Here is a 23,097-nt window from a genome sequence, read left to right as displayed (position 1 = left end):
CTTTTAAAGTTCTGTTAGTCTCCCAGAGAATTATTAGAAAGGCAATCTTATGGCTCAATCCTTTATCACCAAGCAAGATCCCACTGAAAACAACAGATAAAATGCTGCTCCTGGGAAGTTGCTGAATATGTTACCTGAGATATTTGGGCACCCAGAAATTTAAGAATGAAAAATCAGGGTTTGTTTTAATCTATGTTTTTAGAGGAAACACTCTTTTTATCGATCAAGTGAGGGTATATTGTGTGGAAACCCCTACAGAAAGCCCTTCAAGAGACGGATGTAAAAAGTGCAGAAAAATGCCCTGCTTGGCAGGGCTTTATAATGTAGCTGAGAATCTAAGTCACCAAAACACACTGACTCAGAATCAGAATGCTGGGCTAACTCGTTATTTGCTACTTACCACATTTCCTTAGTTTTAAGATACACATCCCTTCCTCCAAGTGTATGTAATTGAATGTTGCAGAAACACTGGGATGTGTTTTACAAGCAATATGTATACATAACATGGTAAAGTTTCCTCACTTCTTAAAAACCTGTTGTTAAGTTGTGTTATGTCTTACAACAACGATGTCTAAGAACCAAGGAAGTAGCCATGTGGCAAGTCATTAAAAAAGTCTGTGACTCAGTTTCCCTCTCTCTAAATGGAAGCCCTAGGCCTGGGCTTACGTCACAGGGAGGAAGAGCAATGAAATGAAGGTTTTTTTTAAGCTGTAAAGTGGTGGATAAATGGTAGATTACATGAAAAGACAACGAACAATTTCGTGCGAATGTCTATGTCCCGGAGTTTTGTTTTCTCCTCAAAGAAAAGTACCACAATGTGTTGTATCCTAGATTCATTTAATAGGAGACATATCTACATTTTATAGCAGACATGCATGTATTTTATGGATAAAGACTGAGTGGGCTGAAGAGGGAAGGGGGGATGGAACATAATTTTTTAATCTATACATTTGGATCAAGTTTCATGTGGCCCGGAGAGACCAGCATGTTTATAGCGATCTCCACAGTTCATTACAGGCGTTACTTCCTGAGCACAAAAAAGGGCACGTGACTTTGACAAATATGTGTGAATTCTCTGAGTTTCTCTTTTGTAGGGTTTAGCACTAACTCTGTGCTTCTTCCTCCGTCCTTTTCCTTAAATATTTGAGCCCCAACAGTATACCATGCCCTGGGAAGACACAGGCAAGTCAACTGGGTGGCAGGTGAGGGATGCGCAGAGTGATGGGATATGGGACGTAGGATGGAGAGGAGAGAAAAGGGGAAAATCAAGATGCTTGGCAGAGGAATTACCAAGTAAGCCAAGTCACAGAGGCCCAAAGCAGCCTAGCCCATGGAGCATGGCCCCTCTCATTCAACATAATGATTGCTCATCACTGATAACTCAGTATTGCTCTTCCAGGTATGCTGGGATATTTCTTTCTATTTCAAAAAGGTTCTTCTCACACATCTTCAAATACATCCTTCCTTTCAGCCAACTTTGGCCCAGGTAGGTCAACAGGATCATCTTGTCTCTGACCTGGAAGGGCAGCATTCACTCAAGGAAAGTGTTGCAGCGGAAATCAAAACCTTCCTTGTCTCCCAGTGGGAATGTCTGATAAATGCCTATAAGATGCTGTGAGGCAGAATAGGATAGGTTGGGCAGATAGACTCTGCTGTTGGCCTGAGATCAGAAGTCCATCAATACCATTTACTAGCTGTGGGTTCTTGGGGAAGTTACTTAGCTTCCACGAACCTTAATCTCCTCCTGTCCTAAAAGGATATGAATAATATCTATGACATAGTTTTAGAGTATTAAATGAGATATAAATCATTTTACAGAGACCTGGTTTATTTTCCTCTATAAGGGGCAGGGCATCAGGGAGAACTTGTTTTATGCTTTGTTCTGCTTGGGAAATCCAAAGAGGGAAGCCCATTAGGAGTGGGTCATCACTGGGTAGTATATACATTATGGTCATCAATGCTGAATGGTGTCATATGTAACTAAGCACAGGTTGTGATTGAGAGATTATGATTCGTCACATTTCCAGTTGTATGATTTTACACAAGTAACTTGACCTTTCTAAGCCTTCAGTTTCCAAATCTGTAAAATCAGGCTTCCTGTCTCCTATGGCCTTTGCAAGGACCTAATGAAATGATACATGTAAATTGCTTAGCACAAGTCTTGGCACACAGTAAATGGTCAGTAAAGGTTTACTGACATTGAGTTTGTTCATCTGAAATTGGTATCCTCAGGCTAGGAAGACCTATCACTAGTGTTCCCGTATGAACTCTGGGCATTTTCTAATGGGAATATTTCTCTCTTTAGAAGCCCACCTTATCAAAGAGCAGGTGCTTTTGATTTCTAGAAAAGCCTGATAATGATAAGATCTTGCCTACAATTTCTTAGAGGTGGGGGCCCAGCTAACAATCAGGTATATGATACTCCTTTCAAGGGCAAATTGAATGAAGTTGGGGAAGCGGAGTCAACTTTTGTGGCAGGCAGCTCACTAGATGTTGAATTTGCATAAGAAACAGAACAGGACAAAATGTACTTGGGCTGAACAGTATTTGATGCTTGCTCTGATAAAAGGTAGGAGGCTCCTATTTTTTCCTGGTAATTACCCACTGTCTCACTCCTCCACCCCATCCCTTCTCTGCTTTCCAACACCCCTCTCCCTTCCAGAGATGATGGAGTCAGAGGGAGGCCACTGGGGGATGGACCCCGGGGCAATGTCTCCCACAGAGACTTAAATTGCTATTTCTCCATAAAACACAGAAATGAAACTGATGGGAAGATTTGAACAATCCCAGGATCCTGAAAGAATCCAGTAAAGGGGATTTTATGGCAGACTCATCTGAAAGGTGAGCTCATCTTTCCTGTGCTTTTCTTTTGCGAATTGCCAGGCAGTAGGAGTTGTCTGTTCTATTTGAAGGTCTTGCATGATCTGTGAAAGCTGACCCAGACACCAAAGGGTTGCCATTTGCAAAGTTCCAATCAACATTTTCATTTATAGCTCAGAAATCATATAGGTGATGAATCATGATGAAAAACAAACCAGGAAGCACTTACTATAGTAACAGATGGTACTTTAGAAATAAAGCTAATAAACATGCATTAAAGTTTAAAAGTCTTCTTTATTAACTTATTTTTTAAAGCACACTGTTTTGAGTTCATTAAGTGTTGGCTTTGTTAAATGGACTCCATTGTTTCCTTTAAACCCTGAATCAAGCCTTCTTCTACTTTGTGGGAGACTCTTTTGCCAATTTGCAAATGAGTGGGCGTTCCCATACAGGCTTCAATGGCTTACTCCTTGGGAATTAATAGTTCTCCAGAGAAAGTGGTGTTCCCCTCAGAGAAAATACACTTCATAAAGGAGAACTGAGAAGTGAGAAAAGAGCCTGTGCTGATAGGGCATCAGAAATTCAGAGCAAGAAGCTCCACCTCCCCCATCCCTCCCCAGATCTAGCAGCCACCATTTTCTGGGAACCAGACTGACCCAGGCAGATAAACTGGTCTTTCCAGGAGAACCTCCAGTCTTAACTGGCTAATCTCTAAGCGGGGGATAAAACCTTACCATTTTCTCAGGAGAGTAGAACCCATCAGCCCCTCCCTTGCCTGTCGCCCCACCACCCTCCTCACCTCTAATTGTAAGACTAGAGAATGAAAAATAGCTCCTTTTCAGTTCAAGATTAGGGATCTTATTGTTGGTCTAAAACATTCAAGGTGAATAATTTGTTAAAACTTCCTAAGGTATCATCCTTTTATTCTCTCATTCATTCATTCATTCATTCCCCAGACACATAATGAGTGTCTCTTATGTACCAGGTAGTAATCAAATAACGTATATGAATATGTAGACAGATGGTCCTCGACTTAATGATGATTCGACTTAAGATTTTTTGACTTTACAATGGTGTGAAAGTGATGTGTTCAGGAGACACCATACTTCAAATTTGAATTTGGATCTTTTCCTGGGCTAGCAATACATGGTACAACACTCCTTGTAAAGCTGGGCAGCCCCATCCTAAGTTGAGGAAGATCTGTGGATCCTCTACTTGGGGTAAATATAAGGATATTGAGGAAGGACACATATGGGTTATAAAGATAAAGAATAACAGGAAAGAGAAGAAGCATCTAATTTAGACAACCTGGTCAAGGAAATCTCTTTGAAGAGATTTAAGATGGAGACTGAAGGATGAGAATGAGCTGGGGATTTGTTCATGTGTATACACACATGTATGTGGGAGTATGTATGTAGAGGAAGAGTATTCTAGGCAAAGGGTATGGCATTTAAGGAGGCTCTGATTTAGAAAATATTTGCCGAAGTTGTTCTTTGGAAGAAGTCAAAGAAGTTTCCAAATGCCCTCAAACACAGGAGAGTATTATTCTGTATTTCCTTGTGAAGTCAGTTGGTGACATTTTGGCCAGTTAGCCAAAAGAGCCCTAGTTAGAGTCCTTCTGAAGTCCTACAGATGTTCATCTCTGATGTGCCATGACGAATTCTCTCACTAGTTCTCATTACTGCAGCCCCTTCAGGCAGGCACCCTTGTGTAAGTGTGTTTCTGAGGAGAAGGCCATTTCCATATTGCACCAAAAGGGTTTCTGTGTAACTGCAGGGCACATACCTGCCAGGGGTTCCCCTTTGCTCTGAGAACCAAATTACATCCTGGGGTTGGGGAAGGAGTGTTTTCCAAATCTTGCAGCTCTGTTAGCATTCTCCCTGCAAAATGTATGTTCCACAGAGTGCTGAATCATCTCCTGTGCCAAATTCTGAGTAGTTCTATTCTTCTGCTTTTCTGACCCTGCACATGGGGGTCTCGTTTGTTTAATAAACTGGCAGAGTGACCTGTGACACTTTTAAGTCTGCTTTACATCTTAACGCAAACATTGTGCTTTTCTGAACCTGGAGAATTACAATGCCTGTGTTAAACATTTTGGAAAAGTTGAAAATTTGGGAAGGTGGAACTGATTTTAAAGGCTAAAGGGCGATAGTTTTGATTAAAGCAAATTGTAAAGCATGGCAGAACTGTCATCATAGCATCTATAATTCGTTGTTTGATTGAAGGAATTTAGAGGAGTAATTTTTTGTTGCATACTTTCTTCACAAGGTAATGGTTAAAATACAAAGTCCTTTCATTGGATCCATCAGGGTTTGTTTTGTTTGCTTGTTTGTCTGTTTGTTTCTATAATGAAGATTTTTTTGCCTGTATGGCCAGAGGGAAATCGTCATTAAAATGGATTAATTGATCAGTAGCTGCAAGGAGCAAAGCAAAATGCTGGAGCAGTATGTATGCATAATTATCTCTCATTTACCAACCATTCTTTTAGAGCCATAAGCCCAGGGCTGTGATGGATCCATGGGAAAGGGTACCGGCAATTCTGAAGCTGGAGGTCCTTCCTTTCTTGAGCTGGGGCTTCTGGGGGATGAAAAGTAGGTGTTAGGTGATTTCAGAAGGTTGCAGATGGGTGAAGGTCAAGGTGGAAACTAGGACCAGACCACATTGGACATCATTGACAGAAGACATGAGCAGTAAAGAAATATTGGTACAACCTGAAGGGCCATGGGAATGGATACTGGATGATGGGGGATTTCTTGTTGATGTTTTTAAATGTAAGTGAATGAGTGGAATCTCCATGATACAGACAATCCAGTATTCATTCTTCAAAGACAAGCCCAAAGCAACCTGTTATGTGAAGATATCTCAGATCCCCCTACCTCTGAGGACTTTGAACTTTTTGAACTTCTGTTGTCTGCCTCATGTATATGGCATCTAGTATGTGCTGCTATGTGTATGTTTTGTCTTCGTAAATTGAGAACTTGTAGGTCTCTGTATTGCCTATAATACCGAGATGTCATAATGATTGTTTATTGAAGGATGATATTGTCAAGTCCTGTACAAGAATAAAATAGAAATAGAAGATCATTTCTCACTCGTGTGAAGTTTCAAATGGGTTTGCTCAGTTGAAAGATGGTCTTCCTGTGGTTACCCATGGAAATGAGCTTCTCGATTCTCACTACTTGCTCTGCTCTCCTCCAAATCCTCAGAGATCTCTGTATTGAGCAAGCAAATAGAGAAGAGTATGGAAGGCCTCCAATGGGGAATGGGAAAAAGCCAAGACTGGAAGAGGCACACATCATTTCTACTCATGATCCATTGGCTAAAACTCAATCATGTGGCAACATTTAGCTTCCGTGGCATGCCCAGAGATTAAAAATGAGTTTTGGTGAGTAGATAGTAGTCAAATATAGATAGCTAACTTTGGGAAGATTATGTGGCTATCTATCTATTGTCTATCAGGAATTAGTTTTATTTATTTTTAAAAATTTTTAAAAATCTTTATTTATTTTTGAGAGAGAGAGACAGCGTGTGAACAGGGGAGGAGCAGAGAGAGAGGGAGACACAGAATCGGAAGCAGGCTCCAGGCTCTGAGCTGTCAACACAGAACCTGATGCGGGGCTCAAACTCATGAACTGTGAGATCATGATCTGAGCTGAAGTCGGACACTCAACTGACTGAGCCACCCGGGCGCCCCAAGAATTCGTTTTATTATTCCCATTTTACAGATAAGAAAACTGAAATGGGAAGATCAAGTCACTTGCTGGAGTAAGGACTGGTGCTTGAATGTAATCCATGATTATCTGGCTCTAAAGCTACCACGCTGTGTTTGCTTATTAACCTGATTTCTTGCACTATTCCATCATCTTCTATTTCCCCTGTCACTGTTTCTATTCAGGCCTCAAATATCCTAATTTAACTGCTATGATAGCCTTAGGCTGTGTTCCTTAATGTCAGTCGACCAGGCAAATTATTGATAGATCAATCTTCTTAAAGGACAGCTCCAACTTTATCGATTCACAGCCTGAAAATCTTTAATAAATGCTCAGTAAACATATGTTAATTCCCTAGTGAATGAAAAGCAAAGGCCCTGACCAGGGCTCAAGGCCCCAGATTAGAGAATTATCTGGAAAAAATCTGAGAGCATACCCTGGGTCACAGAATGTCCTAACATTCTGTGGGTAAGCCTGTTTCAGAAGCATTAGTTCTGGGTTGGTAAAGAACGACTTCTTTCCTGATCTCATTCTAGGAAGGGTTCGGTATCTTACTTCCTGAAAATCTTTAGGTTTAACCACATAGACCCCTGTTTTTGGCACAGAGAGAGAAGAAACTGCCATTGGAGATGGCACACAGCTCTTAAATCCACACCCATGCACATGCTCAGTGAATATCAGCCTCTACACTGACTGTGGGCACGGAAAGGGTCACGGAATGCTCCTGAGACTGTGCAGGGGCTCTGTTTAATTAATCCAGTGATTCATCTGGAAAAACTTGTTTATTTTGGCACAATGGCAGTAGCAGATTTTCTATAAGGAAGGGATTTAAAGTAACATTCCAGTTGAAAAGATGGGATGTCTCAGTGATTAAGGGTAACTTACATAAGACTGAAAAACCCTAATTGCTCATAGTGAGGATTGAAATGGTTGATATGGATTATAGGAAAACGGAGGTTCCCAAACCCTCTTTACTGCTACAACTGCACTACTGTCCAAGTGATGCTTTTCGCACTGTTGAGATTCTCTGCCCCTTCTTCATCGCCTGGTGCTTCCCCTTCTGCTTCCTTTGGCAACATGGCAAGCTGTGCCTGTCAACCCCAGCTCCATTAGAAGTGCCTGCTATCGGCCATCTCCTGGGCCCCGGCCCAGCAGAATTGCAGACAGTGTGATGGTTACTTTGATGGCAGCTGACTGTGTGGGGAAAAAAACATCAAACAAACAAACAAACAAACAGGGGCTCATTCTCTCTTTTGTGTCCTCCACTGCTGAAATCTGAAGAGCAGACCCTGCAGTGATAATGGGAACAGGGTTCAGTATAAAGACTTTACACATTTCAGAGTAGCCAGGCCTTGTGACCCAATGCAGACAAGCCTCAGGTCTCAGAGCACAGGGTGGTGGTCTCCCTCCTTGGTGGGGGCTGGAGGGACAGAAGAAATTAGGGTCCGGAACTGGATATGTCGGTGGCTCTCAGAGCTGGCAGGGCTTTTGGTGGTTATCTGGCCGGAAGAATGAATCTTGGCACAATGCTGCTGCACCCACTTCCCAGGCCCGGGGCAGACAGTCCACTGCATGTTGAACTCCTCTGTAGATTAGTGCTCAGCCCCAAGAGAGGATCTTATTGGTCAGCTGGTACCTTATTGAAGAGCTCTTTTGCCAGGCCAGCTATCTCAGTGATTACTGACCAGTCTATAGAAGGACCGACCCCTGGTCCAATCAGCTGAGATCCAAGTCAAGCTCATGCTGGTCGAAGTACAGCAATCAGGTGTAAGAAAAATTTGGATTCTCTTTCTTTCAGAGGATGGTTGTAAGTGGGTGGCCCTTAAAGTGTGATGTCCACTTACATTGAGGAGCTATGTGTATGATGAGTAAATTACTTAACCTCTCTTTCTCCCCCTTTCTCATTTGGAAAAAGGTGGTAATGCCAATACCTGCCTCCAAGGGTTGCTGTGGAGACTGAGATAAGACAGATAAAGTACTTGGCACCCAGTAAGTGCTCATAACTAGTAGCTATTTCTATCACCTGAACACCATTTCTCAAAGTCCCCGGAGGGCAGTTTTTTCTGGGTCCTTCTATGGGGTTCAGTTCCCTTCATGTAAAAGACATCTTTCATCTGAGCCCTTAGGGCTCCCGGATAGACTCAAGAACTCACCTGTTTCAGGAGCTGGGGTTTCCCACCTCTTCAATTGCCAGCAAGTGGCCTTCAAGGGTCTGGGAGCTTCAAGGGTCAAGGTGCTTCTGGCCCCCAGCGCTGCCTTTCTGACACTAACTCTTCTTTTAAATCATATCCTACGGAACCATTTATCTACCCGTATCTGCCCCTGTGCTGAGAAATCAGGTCACAGCACAAAAACATGCAGGGTTAGAGCTTGTAGGAGAAATTTAGGTCAACTCCCTACCATCTTCCACCTGCAGGATTGGGACACAGGTGAGGTGTCTTTCTGGTTTTGTTCCCATTTGCTTTTCTCTTCATCGTCTGTCTTTACAGAGTCCATTGATTTAGTGATTTTGTGGTCACTGAATATTTGTTATAGTTACCAATTCACAATCAAACAGTGTTATCTGACAGTGACCCAGTGAGCCAACAGGTTGGCCTGAACAACGATACGGGTATCCTCCCCTTTTCAAAAGTTTTGCATTCTGCCACTTCACTTTTACGAGAGATCTACATTAGTACCTGTCTTCACTAACTGAAAGAAATCCAAGGAGGATTTTTGCTTGTACAAAAAAAGGAAAAAAGCAAAAATAGCGGTCAGCGTTTGTTTCCCAGCGAGCTGTTACAGAGAGGCAGCATGTACCTCAGGCAGCAAGAGCGGTCCGCCAACCTCCTTCCCCAGAATGACTCTCAGCATCTCCACGTGAAGCTTCCAGAGCTGTGAACTGTGTCTGTGAGCACCTGTGTTTTATCCCCATTTATTTTGTGCATCCGTTAGCAAGATGTATCCTAAGGTATCAAAAAAGCCTAAGAGAGGGGCGCCTGGGTGGTGCAGTCGGTTAAGCGTCCGACTTCAGCCAGGTCACGATCTCGCGGTCCGTGAGTTCGAGCCCCGCGTCGGGCTCTGGGCTGATGGCTCAGAGCCTGGAGCCTGTTTCAGATTCTGTGTCTCTCTCTCTCTCTGCCCCTCCTCCGTTCATGCTCTGTCTCTCTCTGTCTCAAAAATAAATAAAACGTTAAAAAAAAAAAAGCCTAAGAGAGGTTATTTGTTGGGCCTGGCGATGCTCAAAAAATTTCCCATGTAAATTAATAGTCATTGCGTCTTTGCTTTTACTCTTTCAGATTATTAAAGGTTTCGTAGGAACACTCTACATTCAGATAGCGGAGGGAACCTGTATCAATATTCTGGAACCATCCAGAATGTACACGCAGCTGTAAGATCCTTTATGAGAGAATCTAGTGCAGTGATTTTTTTTTTCCTTTACTTTTTTAAAGCAAAGCAAAACAAAACAACACAGAGTAGCCCAATATGTTGAATCTGAGCAACTTGGACAGCTGCATAGTCCGGCCTGCAATTTTTTTTTTCAAGTATTGCAATTGCCGGATAGTTCTGTGGCTTTGTGCCCTGCCCTTTGTGCCCTGTGACCCTTACTGGTTACTTCGGACCATTTACACTGCTTTAGTTTCTGGTTGGAAACTAACTCTGCTCTCTTACAGATGGATTAAAAAGCTATGGAAATCAATCCTTCCCAGAGGGACGTGAAAGATGGCTCAATCCGATAGGAAATCCATTTGTGGCTCTATGCACACTCCGAGATAGGCACAGCCCAACACAGTCTTCCCTTGGAGAACAGAGGGCTTGGGTTTGGAGGGCACTTCGATCCCACCCCCACCGCACCCCCCATTCTGGTCCTGCTTTTGGTCAAATGGCTCCACTTCTCTGGCCATTCATTTGCATCAAGCTCCTTACGAGGTTATGATAAAGATCAGAGGAGAGGCATCAAAAAATGTTTTAGAAACTAGAAGTTGTATATCAAAGTATATAATTGCAATGGTATAATTTCTCACTACTAAGCAAAGTCTGCAGACAGGTAGGTGGAGGTTGTGAGTGCATTTTCTTTTTTCTTTTTCTTTTTCTTTTTTATATTTTTTAAATGTTTATCCATTTTTGAGCAACAGAGAGAGAGCGCGAGCAGGCGAAGGACAGAGAGAGAGGAAGACACAGGATATGAAGCAGGTTTCAGGCTCTGGGCTGTCAGCACAGAGACCAATGCGGGGCTCGAACTCACTGACCAGGAGATCATGACCTGAGTTGAAGTGGGACGCTTAACGCGCCACCCAGGTGCCCCATGAGTGCATTGTCAATACTCTAAGATCACACATACATGCAAGGTCCTAGTAGAGACCACCATTTCTTCTTTTTTTTAAATTTATTATTATTATTTTAATTTGTATTACTTTTTAAGTTAAATTTTAGTTAATATACAATGCAATATTGGTTTCCGGAGTAGAATCCGGCGATTCATCACTTACATACAACACCCAATGCTCATCACAAGTGTCCTTAACACCCATCCCCCGTCTAGCCCATCTCCCACCCATCTCCCTCCATCAAGCCTCCGTTCTCTATCTTTAAGAGTCTTTCATGGTTTGCTTCCCTCTCTTCTCTTTTCCTCTCTCTTCCCATATGCTCCTCTATTTTGTTTCTTAAATTCCACATATGAGTGAAATCATAGGGTATTTGTAGAGACCACCTTTTCTAATAGTGAAGCTGGTCTGGTGGCTGATGGTGTTTTTAGCCGGAGGAAAGGCTGCCGATTAGACTGCTTTGCTGTGCAGGTGGAGAACGGGTCTTGAGTGGTGGCTCCGAGCTGTGGCTTTTGCACAGCTGTGGGCGGTGAGGCTGAGACACTTCCTCGGGAGCTTACCAACCTTTTCCTTTCACTTTTCCTGCCCTCACTCCCCTTTTTATTTTTAGGTTTTTTTTACTAAAGAAGTTATACTTGCTCATTGCAGATGGTCTAGGAAGTTTAGAAAATATTAAAGACACAGAGAAAAATGCATAATCCCATTTCCTTGAGGCAACCCCTGTGGAGACTGTGAATTGTTCCCTTTCTTTTATTGTTGTTACTGTTGTGTTAGCTGTACATTTTTCAGACATCATTGAGAGCCTACGGTTTATGACATTTTGGTATCCTGCCCACCTCCATTTCTGATTGCAGCATAGTAGAACCTTTATGATCCCTAGGGATAGATCTTGGGACCCTCTTGAATCCCCATATTTGCTAACACTGGTATAGAGTATAATTTCCTCAATAAAATTTCTCTCACCCATTTCACCAGCAGTTGACTCTCTGTTCAGGATAAGTTTCTACTACCTACCGTGAACTCGTACATCTGTGACACTAACTGCATTCTACTGTAGCCTGTTGACTGGGCTCCATTACTGACTATGGAATTGGATCCCAGAACCCAATCTTTGACTGCTTGAAACTCAAATCCACTTGACCAGAAAGAACAAATGACTCCATGTCTTGGACTTTCAGGGTCACTTGTGAATAGTTTAAACCTCGAATATTCAACTGTGGCTACCAAGGGTGTCCTGATCCCTGCACCGCTGAAGAAGGGCAAGTCAAGATTCTGTTTCTCATCCATCTTTCTTGACCTTCTCCCAGGTGGAATTTGGAGACTTGCAACCTTGGAGAATCACCTCACTTAGCCTCATTGCCATCCAGGGAGGGCAGACCCACAGCAAAAGTCTTCTATTTTCCAGCTGGTGAAAGGGATTGAGGTGGGGATAAAGCAATGTGACCGTAAGCTGCCCCCTCCCAGAATCTCTCATGGGGCCCAGTAGAGGTTTCCTATCAAATGGCCACTGGAAAGATGCAAATGTCGACCTCTCTCCGCTGCACTTGAGCTTATCCTGAGTGGAATCAGAATTCTCTCCTCTGCATAACTCAAGCCTATGACTTCATGCCAGGGCCTCCTTTTGTGAACACACTAAAGCCATTATCCTAGCAGGCAATCCTTGTTTTTCTACACTTGTGATTTCAAGGGAGCTGATAGCGCCATCCCCCCCTGGAGCCAGCCTCATTGTCCTAGGCCTTTTGGAACCCATATTGAGTAACTTCGAGGTGGCCCGTTAGAGGTGGCTTACACATTGCAAGTGAGAGAAGGACAAGAAAGTGGCTTTAGGAGAAAAGAACAAAGCCAAACCAGTGAGTTGTGAAGCTGATTTGGGCACAGGTTTCAGCCCTCTGCTACTCATCCTTTGATGGCAGCCTGCTAGTTTCATCAAAGGGAGGGAGATAGTGCCACACTTCAGAAGACATCCTAGGGATGCCCGGATTTTGTAAAATCTTTCTGCAACCAAGTGTCAGTCACTCTTTTGCTCAGATGTGTTTAATGGCTCGTTATGATTTCCAGGATAAAATCAAATCCCTGGGTATCAATACTTGGAGGGACCCCTCAATGATCTCCCTTAACTTGCCCTTCTAGGTTTTATTCCTTTTTCTCCATCCATTTAGTAGATTCAGTGTGGTCGCTTCATTGTGTTCCACTGATTAACCCCTCCTCTGCTGGCAATGGCTCCCCACCTCCTTCCTTACTTTCTCTTCAGGTCACTTCCCACTACTCACCTAACACATAACTATTTGCTGACCTAAGGAAAAGTACCTTTCCTTAGGTCAGAGGTTAGGAATAGGCAGGCCATGGGGCACCTGGGTGGCTCAGTCGGTTGAGCATCCGACTCTTGGTTTTGGCTCAGGTCATGATCTCATGGTTTGTGGGTTCGAGCCACACGTTGGACTTTGAGCTGACAGCATGGAGCCTGCTTCAGATTCTGTCTCCCTCTCTCTCTCTCTCTCTCTCTGCCCCTCCCCGCCAAAAAAAATTAAAAAAAAAAAAAAAGGAATAGGCAGGCTATAGATTGATTCAACCAGCAGACTACATGACTTGTTTGGCCCTCAGAGAACTTTATGAATTTGAGCCAACATTTAAAATTGGGAGATTTCACATAACCTTTAACAACCAACTTTATCTCAACTCAATCTGAAGAATAACACGCTCTGACCATACTGTGCCCACATTTCGGCACAGTGGTAGTTGTGCTTACAGACTGACTCTCACATGCGGTTGACAGGTCACATGCCCCCCTGTTGTCATGGTCCCTACCATTCACAGACAGTTTGTATGCATGTTTCCACCTGCTTCTGCTTCTCAAATTCATATTCCATCTGGACTCTGCAGGCATTTGTTTTTAACTCCTACTTTAAGTAAAACAACAATAATTTTACAATAATAAATCATGAAAACACATACATAGAGTCTTCCAAAGCACTACTAAGACAAATGAAAGCACCGCCTAGAACATCACACTGCAGAGTGGGAGAGGATATCTGGGTTGCGATCTTGCGGGGAAAGCCTAAATTTCCCCATCCTGGATGGTCTCTGCAGCACTTACAGGGACAGGCAGTGAGGGGCGAGATGGGAGATGTGGAAGAGAGGGAGGATTCAGGGGTCCTAATTGCCCAGGCTTTTACTCTGCAATTAGAAGAATGGAGTTTCCATTGACTGATGCAGGCAAGACCATGAGAAAAATAGACCGTGGGGGGAAATTCAGAGCTTGATTTTGAGCCTGTTAGATTTGATGACCTTGTTAGACATCTTTAATGAGTTGAATTGTGTCCCCGCAAAAGGTAGACTGATGTGCTAACTACCAGTACCTCAGAATGTGACCTTATTTGGAAATAAGATGTAATTAGTTAAGACAAGGTCCTACTAGAGCTGCAAGGACGCTTAAACCAGTATGCCTGGGATCCTTTCAGCAGAAGACAACACACACCAGGGAGAAGATGGCTGTGCGATGACAGAGGCAGAGATTGAAATGCTGCATCTACAAGCCAAGGAGCCCTAAGGATTGCCAGGGACCATCAGAGGTTCAAAGAGGCAGGAAAGGATTCTTCTCTACAGGTTTCAGAGGGAATATGACCTTGCTGACCCCTTCTACCTTCAGAACTATAAGAAAATAAAATTCTGTTGTTTTCTGCCACCTAGTTTGTGATCCTTTGTTAAGGCAGCCCCCAGGAAACTAACACAGCATCTGATTGCAAATGTTGAACATGAATAGGATGTGTGAAATTGGAATTCGGTTACATTATTTTATTCTTCACCAAAGCCCTAAGTCTTTTATGCCCAATTGTGTCAGTCAGGAGCCCCGAAGCAATATGAATAGTTTAGAGAAGGATTAATAAAGGGAGTATTTTCCCAGGGGTGGGCAGGATATAGGAAAACTTCAGGGAATAGTGCGAGACCCTGAGATTGCTAACTGCTAGGACTGCAGAAGTGAAAGAAAGGGCAGACAAGGGAACTTGGGGACAAAGAGGGCTATGAGGATGGGTTACCCTGGCAGGGAAGAGAAACACCCAGCTGACATGACACTGGGGAGGGATGCAGGGAGGATTACATACCCCAACCTTATTCTCCTCCCTCCAATCTCATGCTTGTCTCTCCAATGACAAACCCAAGGGGAAGGCAGAGGACAAAGGAGCTCATTGAAGTGGTTCATAGAGGTCACACACCTGGGGCAGAGAACAGGCTGGAAATGAGATTGGGAAGACAAACAGATCTCCAGCTCATCCATTTAACACATGTACAAATTGATCTCAAGAGAGGTGAAGTGATTCACCCAATGTCTCATGGCGCAAGTGTCAGCCTGAGTGGCTCCCAAGACTGGACTCAACCACTCCATAGTGGGGCTTCCTCTAAAGGGCTCGCAGGCCTCTGGAACACAAGGAATGCTGTTCTAACTGTGGAAGTCAGACACTGAGAGAAGTTGAGGGAGAAGGGAGATGTCAGGATAAGTCCATCTCAAAATTCATGTAACTATAAAGATGACAAAGGGGCTAGCCTGACTCAGTGGGACCAGCACTGCATTTAAACCAATCAGGGAAGACAAGATTTGCTCAGCCTGGAGACAGAACTAGTGGAGATTCCTACATTTCATGGTCTGTTGTAACATGGCTAAGTTTGCTTCAATGAGGGACGCACTGGGAATTAGTTGAAAGTGACTGTGAGACCATCTCCTGGGGAAAAAGCAATCAAGATGAAGACCTCTTGGTCCAAAGAAAAATGGAATTAGGAGGGAAGAAACTGGACAAGGCACTCTCTTGTTCTCCCATCTATTTTGGCAAGAGCAGGCTTTATCTGGGCTTTATCTCCTGTGCCAATTCAGACCGATTGGTTGTGGCTGTCTAGAATGCTGTGCTGAAATAGATTCTCAGATCAGCACATCGACATTTGGATAAAATGCTGTGCTTGACTTAGTGATGTCTGCTATGAACATCGAATTGGAAGCAACAAAATGCCTGATGCGCGTTTGCATCCTTGAGTGAATGTATTCGGTTGTCAGCAAAGCATTTCATGACCTCCATGGAGACCATGACATTTTGGTATACAATGTGGTGATAGTTACTCTGTATTTTGGGGAGTTCTTTCTTTTTTGCTTCTCTATGGTATTCCAAAGGTTTTTATTGTTTTCTTTGTAAGTGACAATGCTACTTGGTTTTAGCTGTGCTGAAAGGAACTAAAGAGAATCCTTTTTGGATCCTTCTGGGCCTGTGTGTCGAAAGGGGAAGACCGATCCTGGAGCTGGGGGTGGGGCCGGCACAGGAATTGGGAACCTGGCAGAAGGTAACCAGCTAATGGGTGTGACAACCTTCAAAAGGCCTCAGGACACATCTCGTCAGCCATTCTCCTGGGTCATCCCCTCACGGATGGTGTTTACAGGAAATCCTCACACAGCACCAGGGGAGGGGGCATGGAGGGGGAACAGGAGGAGGTTAAGGGGCTGGGCTTGTTATTCTTACCAGCACCATTGGAGGAGAGGGTTTTATGTATCAATACCGTGTCAAGGAACTTTCTCTCCCAAGTTAGGTAGGTTCAGAGGGGATGGGGTAAGGAATATGGGCAAAGATGCTTACTTCAGAAGAGCCCCTCTGGCCTCTACCCAACATGCTCACGATATGATTGACAGGGCTCCACTAGCCTTGCCTCTAAATTTCTCTCTCTCTCTCTCTCTCTCTGTCTTTGTTGGAGTCTAAAATTTCTACCTGAGAGCTGTTGCTTAACCCTAACTCTAGTTATTTATTTTCAAAGCTTACTTACCCTTCAAAAGACGTTAGAGTCCATGGAGCAGGTGTTCTATTCAGCTGCCTGGGGTTTGAGGTGGGCACAGCACTGATGCAGGACTGCAGAGTCCTGGATTGGGTGTGGACTGCCGCCAGGGCATTTGAGTCCTTCCCTTGGGTTTTAGTTGCCTCATCTGTGCAATGGGAGAAGGGAAGCCAGTGAGCTTGGCCTAGCTTTCATTTCTCTCTGTGTGGAATTAATTCTAATCCCCTCCCACTCGGGGCAACTAGGGGAAACCCATGTACCTTCCTCTTCTCTTGCTGTCCTCCAGCTTCCAACAGCTAAAGGTCAATGAGAGAATCACGTGCAGCCTCTTGAAAGGGAAAAATGTCACAGGAAGTCACCATGCTGCCCGAGTGGGCTGCGAATGTGACTTTTGGGGAAAGGGAGGTGGGTGTTTGAGATACGAGCAGGGGGGCTTGGGGAGGTGACACAGAGCAAAGCTACAGTGGGCAGTGCAGAGTCCCTAAGCCCCAAATACTCATGTGTCCCCCCTCTCCTACTTGCAATTCAAAATATAAACAGTGTATGGCAAAAAAAAAAAAAAAAAAAAAAAAAAAAAAAATTAAGAATCCAATGTAGTTCTGAATTTTTAATGCTCTTTTGGAAATCTAAAATAACAAATTCTTTAAAAACACGCTCTCTGAGGGTGGTGGAGGGAGTGGGGGATGCTTGTGCTTGGCCGAGGTCATTGTCACAGCCCTGGTCTGGTCAACAGTTGCTGAGGAGCCATCTCCCTTTCCTGGTCATCGTGGCCTTATCTGACCCCAAGTAAGTCATGTCTCCCCCAGACGCAGGTATGTTGCTTGAAGAACAAGGGGTTTGGCAGGAAGGTTCTGAAAAGATACTTCACAGAGTCAACAGTTGATTTCAAACAGGGTGGGTACTGTGGTTTGTTTTTAAAAGTTTATCTATCCACGAGTCTGTGCTCTAACAAACAGTAAGCTGAAACAAACAAATAGAAAACACACAAAACAACGGAAGTGTTTTGCATGAAAAACAATCAGGTTCTCTAGAAGCCTAACCTATCCATCCTGTTCAGGTTTGGTAGACTGAGGGCAGGAAGTGTGGTAACAATAATACTTTGGGCATTTTGTTTTCTTTCCTGCAAACAGGGAGGATGTGTGAGAACATATGGAACATTCCATTCTGGTATCATCTGGTTCCCGTCCTAATATTATTAGAGGAATCTTGTAACAAAGCGCTGTTCCAAGGAGCTTTTTGTTGCTTTCTACTGCCTTCCAAAAAAGTTTTGTTTTCCTCTCCAAAGGCTGCGGTAGAGAGGAAGGGTCCCCAGGGAGACGTTGACAGGTGTGGTTTGTTCTCTCGTCTCTCCTCAGCCGACCCCTCTCCCCTCTTTCTCGGGGCCAAAATGGAGAAGGGTCTTCATTGGCTTCAAACAGAAAAGCTCTTTTCAGAGGTGGGTGGGAGGGCCGGGGAGGTTCTTGGTAAAACTGGCCATTTTCCAACCTCTGAAACGGCCTTTTCTGTTGGAAGAAAACATGAGAAACTGGAAGCAAGAAAAAGGGATTTTTATCAGATTTGTGAAAGCGGTAGAGAGGTGGGCGAGGTGGAGAAGTTGGGGCCATGAACCAGAGTGGTTTTACAACCTCCTATAATACTGCTGCTCCTACCTTTTCAGGAAGGTTCGGAGTGATTGAGAAAAACAAGGTGTTGGTAAGTTGGTTCAGCAACGGGTGTGTTGTTTCGTGTATGTTGAGAGTGATGTCTTATCATTTATTTATTTTTTTAAGTCTACTTATTTATTTTGAGAGAGAGAGACATCACAAAAGTGAGCAGAGGAGGGGCACAGAGAGAATCCCAGGGAGGCTCCCCACTGTCAGCAAGGAGCTAGATGTGGGGCTCGAACTCACAAACAGCAAGGGCAGAACCTGAGCCGAAATTAAGAGTCTGACTCTTAACAGACTGAGCTACCCAGGCGCCCCTTTGCCTCATCGTTTCTTATGGATGATACCATCCTAAGACACTTTCTGGATAAACCCCTGGCTGGTGCCCTCCCTGGGATGGTAAATCTCTTTATTTCTCTTACCAGTTAGAAGTAAAACCAAATAAAATCTCCTTTTTTGGAAATAGAGACTATGGCTGGGTTGTTCTGGAGACTTGTGAGAAGCCATAGGTTGTGATTGATGCCTCCTTGTCCCTAACCTCCTATCCCCGGCCAGGGGCTCCTTGCCTCTCTGGGACCCTCTGCAAGGACTTCATCCTGGATCTTAGCCACAGGGGCCAGGTTTCCCTGTGTGGGTCCATGACTGGCCAGCCTGGGCTCTGGGAGGGCAGAGAACTCACTTCCATCCATGTCTGGTCTGCAGGGGAGGGGCTGACCATCAAATCTGGCCTGAAGTTTCCCAGAGATATCCTTTGCCAAGTCCCAGCTGGTACATGGTAAAATTCAGGTGAGGTTCCTGGTGTGATGTGAATATAATTCCATTCCTGGAATGTTGCCTGAATTCATTTCTACCTTCTAGAATAATAGAAGTTGCCATCCTTTGTCAAGACCTCAATGGTGGTAACTGCAAAACCGCTCATCTTTTAGTAGTGGAACTAAACTTTTTGTTGTGGAACATTGAAGCACTTAGCAGGTATCATCTGATTAATTTTTCAGGGCAATCCAATGAAGTAGGACTCCCATCACCCTCTCAGATGAGGGCCCTAAGGCGAGGAGTTTAGGCTGGTGGACAGTAGAGCTCGGATTATGCACTCAGACTAACCTGGCTTCAAAACCTCTGCTTTCCCCACTGTTATATCTCTCCTAGGAATGGAATGGATTAAATGCGATGTGAGTTGGAAGGGACCTTATAGACCAGTGGCCACAACAGTCTCCTTTTACTGAGAAAGAAACTGAGACCCATTCTGGCTGTGTCTCTTACTAGCCCTGTGACTTGGGACAATCTACTTCTTTCTCTCTGCCTCTATTTCCTCATCTATAAAATGGGACTGATAATACCCACCTCATGGCATTGTTGTGAAACTTAATAATAAAGGGGCGCCTGGGTAGCTCAGTCTGAGCCTTTAACACAATAAAAATGAGCTATTTTTGCTCCTATTGTTTATAATAGTGAAAAATTAGAAATAAATTAATAACACTGTTTAGTTAATCATATATACATAGATACGTATATTTAAATGTATACATAACTGTGCAATTGAAAAAATATATATATACACATATATATACATATATATTGTCTGACTACACAGATGGTTCCCCAACTATGGCGATTTGACTTAACGATTTTTTGACTTTACAGTGGTGTAAAAGTAACATGCATTTATTACAAATGGTACTTCAGATTTTGAATTGTGATCTTTTCCTGCACTAGTGATATGCAGTATGATTCTTGTGATGCTGGAAAATGGTAGCAGCTACAGTCCTGTCAGCCACGCGGCCGTGAGGGCAAACAACCCACACACTTACAGCCATTCCGTCCTTCACTTTCAGCACGCTCTTCAATAAGCGACACGAGACATTTAACACTTTCCAAAAAAATAGACTTTGAGGGGCGCCTGGGTGGCGCAGTCGGTTAAGCGTCCGACTTCAGCCAGGTCACGATCTCGCGGTCCGTGAGTTCGAGCCCCGCGTCGGGCTCTGGGGCTGATGGCTCAGAGCCTGGAGCCTGTTTCCGATTCTGTGTGTCTCTCTCTCTCTGCCCCTCCCCCGTTCATGCTCTGTCTCTCTCTGTCCCAAAAATAAATTAAAAAACGTTGAAAAAAAAAATAGACTTTGCATTAGATCATTTTGCCCAACTGTAGGCTAATGTAAGCATTCCGAGCACATTTAGAATGGGTTGGGCTGAGCTGTGAGGCTCAGTAGGTCAGGCACATTAAATACACTTCGACTTCTATTTTCAAGTCGCAATGGGTTTATCAAGATGCGACCCTAACGTAAGTGGAGGAAGGTCTGTATGTGTATTGAATATGTATATTATATTCAATGAAATATAATGAAACTTATGGAAACCATAATTTTGCAGAATAATTACATGGGGGAAATGCTGATAATTTAATGTTTAGTGATAGAAAAGGCTACAAAAAATTGCTTATAGGACAATTGCAAATGCAAAGAACATGCATCTATGAAAAGCTATACAAAAGTGCTAACAGTTATTCACTTATTATCTTGGCGAAGGCAGATTTTATGAAACGAATGTTTGTGTTCCCTCAAAATTCGTATGTTGAAATCCTACCCCCCCCCCCCCCACTGATGGGGCCTTTGGGAGAAGATTGCGTCATGAGGACAGAGCCCTCGTGAATGGGGTTGATGCCCAGAGAGCTCTCTCCCCTTCCATCGTTGATGACGCAGCAAAAAGATGACACCCGTGAACCAGGAGGTGGCCCATCACCTGACATCAAATCTGCTGACACCTTGACGTTGGGCTTCCCGGCCTCTGGAACCATTAGAAATAAATTTCTGTCATTTACAACCAACCCAGGATCTGATATTCCGTTAGAGCAGCCCCACCTGACGAAGACAGGGATTATGTGTAACTTTTACTTCTGGTTGGCACTTGCCAGCACTTCCTCAATTTTATATGATAAAATGAATTGCTTTCAAAATGCGAGCAGTGCCCAGAAATGACAAGAATTTTGTCTTTCTTGATGCTCGGTTGACTTGTGAGCTTTCTTTTATGGGAACGTTTACAGTTTCCGGGTTTCCTTTCACACACAGGAAGAACGGCTGGTCCATTACCTCCCTGCCTTTAACATCTATCATAGGAGCACTTGCCCCAGCCCAGGGCATGTCCGGGAGTGCCTTCCGTTCCTGGCATAAGTTGGGAATATTCTCCCAGGATCATGCAGCCCTGCAGGCTGACAGCAGGGAGCTGTTGGTTCATGGGCTGTCCCTGGCTTGCTTGCCTTGGAAGGTAATTCTTTTCGAGGTGAACTTGAATTTTCTCCCCTAGTTTTAAAATTTTTTTTTTTTTTCAACGTTTATTTATTTTTGGGACAGAGAGAGACAGAGCATGAACGGGGGAGGGGCAGAGAGAGAGGGAGACACAGAATCGGAAACAGGCTCCAGGCTCTGAGCCATCAGCCCAGAGCCTGACGCGGGGCTCGAACTCACGGACCGCAAGATCGTGACCTGGCTGAAGTCGGACGCTTAACCGACTGCGCCACCCAGGCGCCCCCCTAGTTTTACATTTTAATTTATTTGTTTGTTTTTGCTAAGCTGTGACAGTCCGAGGCAGGTCTGGAGCTGATGCAAATACACAACCACATGAGATTTTAGGGAGATCATCCTGTTCCAAGTTTCTGAAACTTCTCCCTCATAGTAAAGGATGGGACTAGATTGTGCCCCCTCCCCCCATCTTCAGAATTCATAAAAGCCTTGTGACACCATAATATTTCCGTTTGTTTTAATGAAAGCAAAAATAAAGTTTTATATTGCCGCTTGAAAAACTTAGCATGAAAAATAAAAATTAAAAAAAAAATTGGAAGAAGCCTGGTGTCTTAGGAAGACGGGCTGGCTCACTCTGTGTCTGTGTCTTTAGCCCCTTCTTCATTCCCATGAGGGTACCAGTCTCTGAATTTGAATATTTTAAAAAAAATTTTTTTTAAATGTTTATTTATTCATGGGGCGCCTGGGTGGCGCAGTCGGTTGGGCGTCCGACTTCAGCCAGGTCACGATCTCGCGGTCCGTGAGTTCGAGCCCCGCATCGGGCTCTGGGCTGATGGCTCAGAGCCTGGAGCCTGTTTCTGATTCTGTGTCTCCCTCTCTCTCTGCCCCTCCCCCGTTCATGCTCTGTCTCTCTCTGTCCCAAAAATAAATAAACGTTGAAAAAAAAAAATAAATGTTTATTTATTCTTGAGACTGAGACAGAGAGTGAACGGGGGAGGGGCACAGAGAGAGGGAGACACAGAATCTGAAACAGGCTCCAGGCTCTGAGCTGTCAGTACAGAGCCCGACGCGGGACTAGAACCCACGAACTGTTAGATCATGACCTGAGCTGAAGTTGGACGCTTACCTGACTGAGCCACCCAGGCGCCCCTTGAATGTTTTTTAATGCTTATTTATTTTTGAGAGAGAGAGTGCGCGCGTGCGCGGGGAAGGGGCAGAGAGAGGGAGACACAGAATCCAAAGCATGGTCCAGGCTCTGGGCTGTGGCCACAGAGTCCGACCCGGGGCTCGAACACACAAACCATGAGATCATGACGTGAGCTGAAGTCAGATACCCAACCAGGTGAGCCACCCAGGCGCCCCGCCAGTCCCTGAATCTGAGAAGCACCCAATTCCACCTAATTCTGCAGAGTATGGAAGCCCTGGACGCGCCACTCCCTACAGTTTTCCCTTTGCGGCTGCTAGAGGGGCGAATGAAGGCTGATATTTCCTGTCCTTCAGAGAAGCAACAGCAAACAGGTTTCTCTTGATAATATTAGCTGATACTTACGTTGCAAATCTTTGAGGCATTATTTTACTAACAAGG

General features: G+C 44.2%; 2 long non-coding RNA genes across 2 annotated transcripts in view; one reads left to right on the top strand and one right to left on the bottom strand.

The window, feature by feature from the left end:
- The window catches only part of LOC123577077, a 28,192-nt gene extending 17,554 nt beyond the window's left edge, over positions 1–10,638 (top strand). The window contains exons 3-5 of the long non-coding RNA XR_006701701.1: positions 2,756–2,841; positions 8,446–8,519; positions 10,184–10,638. This is a non-coding gene — a long non-coding RNA (uncharacterized LOC123577077). The remainder of the gene's footprint in view (positions 1–2,755; positions 2,842–8,445; positions 8,520–10,183) is intronic.
- A 6,593-nt stretch (positions 10,639–17,231) lies between these two features.
- Positions 17,232–19,067, bottom strand: LOC123577078. The gene is made up of 2 exons (XR_006701702.1): positions 18,962–19,067; positions 17,232–17,490 (listed from the first exon to the last, which is right to left on the bottom strand). It is a non-coding gene; the product is annotated as an uncharacterized LOC123577078 (long non-coding RNA).
- Positions 19,068–23,097: the final 4,030 nt, after the last annotated feature.

The sequence above is a fragment of the Leopardus geoffroyi genome, chromosome D2, assembly GCF_018350155.1.
Source record: "Leopardus geoffroyi isolate Oge1 chromosome D2, O.geoffroyi_Oge1_pat1.0, whole genome shotgun sequence".
NCBI classification, from domain to species: Eukaryota; Metazoa; Chordata; class Mammalia; order Carnivora; family Felidae; genus Leopardus; species Leopardus geoffroyi.
Note: the sequence above shows the minus strand (reverse complement) of the source record. Positions and strands in the feature narration are given on the sequence as shown.